Here is a 6,000-nt window from a genome sequence, read left to right as displayed (position 1 = left end):
TTGTCCATCGCCTCCCTGCTCCTCATTTGCAAAGGCTACAGTCTCGACGGTGGTCAGAGGCGTGACAGACATGCAGGGTGGAGAACACAACGGTCATCCGCTGCCCTCACTGCGCCCTAGTCCCCTTGATGACCAATACACTAGTCTAGAGCTTTCCATCCCTGCACTATGCACCACCTTCTCTGCTGTCTGTGTTGTGAGGGTCAGAGATGAATGCAGACAATATGAGCTCATCAGTACACCTAACACTTCCTGTTAAGGTACTGGCAGGGTCCTAAATATTAATGCACCCCACAACCTTTTATAATGCCGTACAACAAAACACTGGGTGCAGAAAAGACACGTCTGTGACAAGAGTTGAGTGTCTGTCATTTCTGCAGGTCACAGAGAAATATATCAGTAAATACACCAAAACAAAAACAGCCACGCTTGTAGAAAAGACAAACTTGTTTTCTACTGAATGAAGGACAGCACTACATCTGAGGTTTTATATGTATCTCTCAAACACAACAATACTCACAGGACAATGACAGAAACACCTGTGCCCAATTTTCATTGTTCTGGCCATCACTCCTGTTGGTTATGATAAAATTCTGCTCTCCAAGTTAATCACTGACATCCGCAGATGCAATGACATCACCATAATGCAGCCTAATAGGAACACAAGCAGTCAAGTGGTCACAAAGGCTGTAAACAAAGTTTAGTCAGAGACGCTTATATCAAGAATTTGACCGTTTTTGACAAATGTGCATACAGTTAAAATTGATGGAAAGGGCTCTACTCTTTAGGGAGCACTTAAAATGAATCGGAGCAGCAACTAGGATTCTGCAGGGAGAAGTTATCTGCTTTATTAACACATATTTCTTTGTAAAGCCCCCATTACCAAAAACATGGCACACGAGGACGAGTTTGAGGTGGTGGAGAGAGCTGCTACAGCAAACACTGGAATGACAAATCAGCAAAGTAAAAGTAAGTAACATGTATTGATGTAGCACCTTTCTATATCAGTGTGTCCACAGGTTTTAGAATTTAATGCTTTTTAGGACTTTTTCAAGCAATCTTTAAACTAAATTCAAGACTGATTTCTTCGTCTCTTTCTTATTTAAGAACTGCAAGTATGTATAAAGGTACGTGTTATACTGCATATGTGGAGCCATCGCATCCCACAGTAGGTTTTGTATAGGAATATGAACATTTGGGTTACACTAATCTACATTTGTCAAATATAAGGACAAGTACAAAGTAAAATGTCAGTGTTTTTTTTTTTTTAAATGTGTTACTGGTTAGATTTTTCAATAAGGTTTGTGTTTGACACTAGCGAAAAAGACCCCACCCGCGAACTCTGAAGCTTTTATGTGTCTTAAAAAAGGCAGTTGCTAACAAGTGGCTAAATTAAGCTACAGAATGTCATCACACTAAATCACACCAAACGTGGCTTTGCAGCCTAGTTGTGGTGGCAAATTTAAATCATGCAACAGTGATGCTGTTTATTTATAACCTGACATTAGCTTTTCACTTCTGCAGATTGTGTTTACACTTCAAAAATCAAAACAGTAGTATGGTTTGCCAAGATTACCTTGCTGATTAAAATGTGTAAGCATCATAAACTAAATTTGACACAGAGATTATTTTCTACGGTAATCCAAAATCCAGTGGAAAAAATTCCAAAGGCATTTTGACGAGGGAACTAGGGTGCAACTAACTTCTGCATCAGCGTCCAGAAAAACGTCATCCCTGGGACGCTCTGTAGGTTTCAGTGGTACCCTTAAGGATTTGCATCATTATTAATGTGGACTTTCATGCAAAAGAGACTCACTCCTTTAAGAGATGGATCAATGAAATTAGATTAAATGTTTCTATCAATTAAGACCTCACAATTTCAAAATAACGACTATTTAATGACTTAAATACAATATGTTGGTATTTGAAAATTTGGGACTGAGACCAGGTTGAACTAAGACCATTCTCTGTTTTAGTTTAATAACTAAACCAGAATGTGAAACCCAAGGCCAAAGCAAATGAAACATTAGTTATAATCCTTTATGGCATAGATGCCTTGAGTACATGCACCACAACAATAGGTCAAACTTGAACCAGGAAGTTGGTTCACAAAATATTATCTGATTTTTTCAGATTCCCCCGTTTGCATCCCCCAATTGCAGCCAAGTTTGCGGCTAAAATGTCATTTTAACCAACATGATTAATGGCTAAAACTATGAAGATATGACCCAGATGGTAAAAAGGGGGATTTTCCTTTCATGACTACTATTTCAATGAGCCTTTATACTCCTTGTTGAAACTCTTTTTTGTCCTGAGACGGGTGCAAAGCAGTCTCCCTTCTAGCTGATATGAAAATCTACCAATCTAGCAATAAATCAAATTCCATCAGAGTGTATCAAACTTTGAAAGGTCTCCAAGATCACAAGAACCTCCTCACACACCTGCTGGGCATGTCAGAGTTTGGGTGAGGCTGGGTATGTTATGACAACATGCACACACAGACACACATACACCTGTGGTACTTCCTGCCACTAACGCTGTAAATGTTCCAGTTTCTTTCAGACAGAGGGGGTGAGAGAGGTGAGAGAGGGGGCGACCCAGCAGCTGGTTACCTTGGCTGACTCTCACACCTGCTAAAGACGGAGGCACATATCACACCATAATACAGTGTTAACGGGCTGTTATAAATGGCTGATGCAAGCATGCGGTAATGGCCAGCACAGCCTTGGTTCCTCCTGTACTTATTCTGCCATTAGTGGAAAATACATCAACCATTTAATCCAAAGGCAGAGACCAGAGCATGTCTGTGTCATAAGAATTTCTACTGTGCAAGCAGCATTTCATTTGTGAAGACCCACTTGTGTACCATACATGTCAAAATCTCACCATTTGACAAATCCTTACTGTGTTTTGAAACAAAGGATTCTCTTTTTTATTCCAAAGCAGAGACTGGAAGGGATTTTTTTTTGAAGTACTTCAGATCCAAAGCTCAGTGTACCAAACACTTGAGGCTCAATTTGTCAAATTCACTTTCTGTGGCGTGACAAGGTATATTACCCTGGTGAGCAGCCAGACTCACAGCAGAGAGGCTGAAAGTGTCTGTGTGTGCGAACATGTGTGTCTAGTCGCACGTGTGGTTTTATGTGTATATGTAAAGATAGAAGGTTTTGTGACATAAAGCAACCATGTCCTCTTGTGAAGAACATTATTTACACCGTTGCATCATGGTCTTTGATCACAGCTGCTCATGGTACAGCAAGCGGGGTATTTGACCTGTATGGAATTTTGGCACTGCTTTTGCCAGGTAAGCAATGGTGTAAAAAGTATTTAGATGTTTCCCTTCATAAAAGTAGCAACACCAAAATACCAAAAATTCTCTATTAAAAGTAAAAGTCTGGCATTCAAAGTAGTCACATCTGCAAAATATATTTAATATAAAAAATAAAATTATTCATTATGAAGAATGGACCTTTCCCTTTTAGATGGGGAACTGAAGTCTTTACATCCATCTATGCTCTCTTCAAAGCCACCAGACTTCAAATACAAAAACACAGGAATTGCTGGTCTACCATGGCCTCCATCACGTAGAGTGTAGGGTAAACCAGTGAAAATATTTCAAATATAGCTTACACTTAAACTGATATTATTTCTTTTAGGTTGGTGTTTTTATGTGGCTAAAATATATCTGTTGCGGCCTGATCACAGCAGTATATTGTTAAGCTTTCGTGCCGTAAGATTTAATTTATCCAAGAGGCATGAAAAGCAACATAGTGCATGACATAAGCACAGCAGAAATGTCAGAAAAGTTGGATCATCCTGTTAAACAAAGTCTCTTAAAACATTACAGTTACAGCTTAAAGACACAATGGAAATAAACAAGTTTGCCAATTTCACATATCTCTACAACTGAAATGACTTGCCAGTTGTCTTTCTGGAAGTGATGTTGGTACCACGACTTCACGTGAAACAAAACATTCCCTTGGCTGCTCTCTCTTTTCTATAACATCTTTCCCAATTCATTGTCTGTGGAGCAGCTCCGGACCTTATACTTGATGATATCACACATTTGAGTTTTGACACTCTAGTTTTTGGACTTGGGAGAGAGCTGTTTATGTTCATATTTACTTTTGGACCATAGGAACAAAATGTATGAATTTTGGCATAGATTCCCTTTAAGTACTTTACATACTGCTGCGTAGTTTAGTCTATTAGAATTTATCCTTTTTCATAACATTTTGCACAGTAGAATGTAACTGAAACAAACTACTAACGTTTCAAATCAATGTCCTTGATAAAAAGTACAATGTTTCCCTCTGAGAGAGAGTGAGGGGAAAGCAAGAAGTTGTAAAGTGGGAACATGATTTTAAGTACCTCAGAGCTGCACCTGAGGACAAAACATCACTTTAGTGAATGTACTTATGTTCCACTACAGAGACAGTATTATAGAGCCGTCATTATATATATGCCATTATATATATGCCATTATAATTAGCCGCCATTTGTGTACATACAGTTTGCCAGAGTACTACTATGATGACGCCATGTGCCGCCTGCAGAGCCTGTGCTCATATTATAGTCTATGTACATATTTGCATATGAGTTCTATGTGTCGGACTGAATTTCTGAATCAGCTCCAGTGGTGTCTGCCCTCTATCACCTGGTATGGTGTTTGTAAATACTGCAGAGTGTGTGTGTGCGTGTGTGTGTGTGTGTGTGTGCATGAGTGCGTGTGTACCTGTCCGGCCAGGCCCTGCAACAAGCCCTTTACTAGTTAGTGTGTGTGTGTGTGTGTGTGTGTGTGTGTGTGTGTGTGTGTGTGTGTGTGTGTGTGCGCGCGCGTGGTGCTTGTGTTTAATAATGCATGGCCCCAAGCCCAGGACGGGTCCTTTGATAAAGTACAGCTCCGCAGCACATGCATAAGCAGCTCCAGCCATATGCAGAAAGGAGAAATTGATGGTGGAGATAAAGTCTGCGCTGCTGCTGCTTTGTGTGTGTGTGTGTGTGTGTGTGTGTGTGTAAAAAGAAAGAGAATGAGGCAAAGAAAGATTTATGGATCGTATCAATGTCTATATGCGAGTGTTTGATCAGGTGGCAATTTTAAGCTTTTTAGGATGAGTCTTTGTGCTGTGTGAACATGTTTGAAAATTGGTACTTTTTATAATGTTTGATTAGCAGATACTGTACCAGCAAGCAAATATGGAAATGTGCATAAATAACTGAAGTCATGGCATGTGTGTGTGAGTGAAAGAAGATGAGTGTGTTTTGGTTTATGAGCATCAGAGAAAATTGTCTTTGCTGATCAGCCTTGTAGATTCTTTGCTGTGCGTTTCCGTGTGTGTATCCACCTCTGTGCAGGTGTGTGTGTGGACATATTTCTCTCAGACTTACTGTAGAAGTGGGATGAGCTGCCAGTCAATGTTGAAGGGGTTAGGGGCCAGTGTGGGGGGTCCAAGGTCGCTGCCAGATTCTCATCCGTCTCACCATGCAGCTCTATTACAAGCAGGAGGGCAAAAATTAGGGCCAACATTCACAAACATGCCGACCAGGTATGCATATACATGCAAACAAGCCTGTGTCTATTCATTCTCTTTTTCAGTTCTTTGCAAACATGACCCCAGATCCTTTCAGAGTAATACTGATCTCACTTGTGCCCTTTTCTTGACCTCTCCCTCAACTTCTTCTTCTTGTTTCCCTTCATGTGTTTTTTACTTCACACCATTATTTCCACATCTTCACTCTCCTTCTTGCATGTCTTACTTATCAATTTTCCTAATCTCATCTAGTTCTGTGAGCTGTGAGGTCATCCAGCTCATCACTGTGGTCCAAAGTTGTGACAGCACAAACCTCTCTATATGCCCTAAGTCATCAGACATATCATACTCTCTTTATCTGCCACCCACCTTCCTTACCTCCCCCTCCCCTCCCCTCTATTCATCCACCCACTCCTTCTCTTTTTCCTGCCTGCCACCCCCTCACCCAGTCATAAAGAATAGACAGTCA

The 6,000-nt window shown here is 40.5% G+C and overlaps 1 long non-coding RNA gene across 1 annotated transcript in view; it reads right to left on the bottom strand.

Moving 5' to 3' along the window:
- Positions 1 to 5,383: 5,383 nt before the first annotated feature.
- Positions 5,384 to 6,000, bottom strand: part of LOC148188255 (uncharacterized) — a 209,167-nt gene continuing 208,550 nt past the window's right edge. Inside the window, exon 8 of the long non-coding RNA XR_015778062.1 lies at positions 5,384 to 5,490. This is a non-coding gene — a long non-coding RNA (uncharacterized LOC148188255). The remainder of the gene's footprint in view (positions 5,491 to 6,000) is intronic.

The sequence above is a fragment of the Plectropomus leopardus genome, chromosome 11 (genome assembly GCF_026936395.1).
Source record: "Plectropomus leopardus strain MGB_pleo_1.0 chromosome 11, ASM2693639v1, whole genome shotgun sequence".
Lineage (NCBI taxonomy): Eukaryota > Metazoa > Chordata > Actinopteri > Perciformes > Serranidae > Plectropomus > Plectropomus leopardus.
This window is presented reverse-complemented; position numbering and strand designations above follow the sequence as displayed.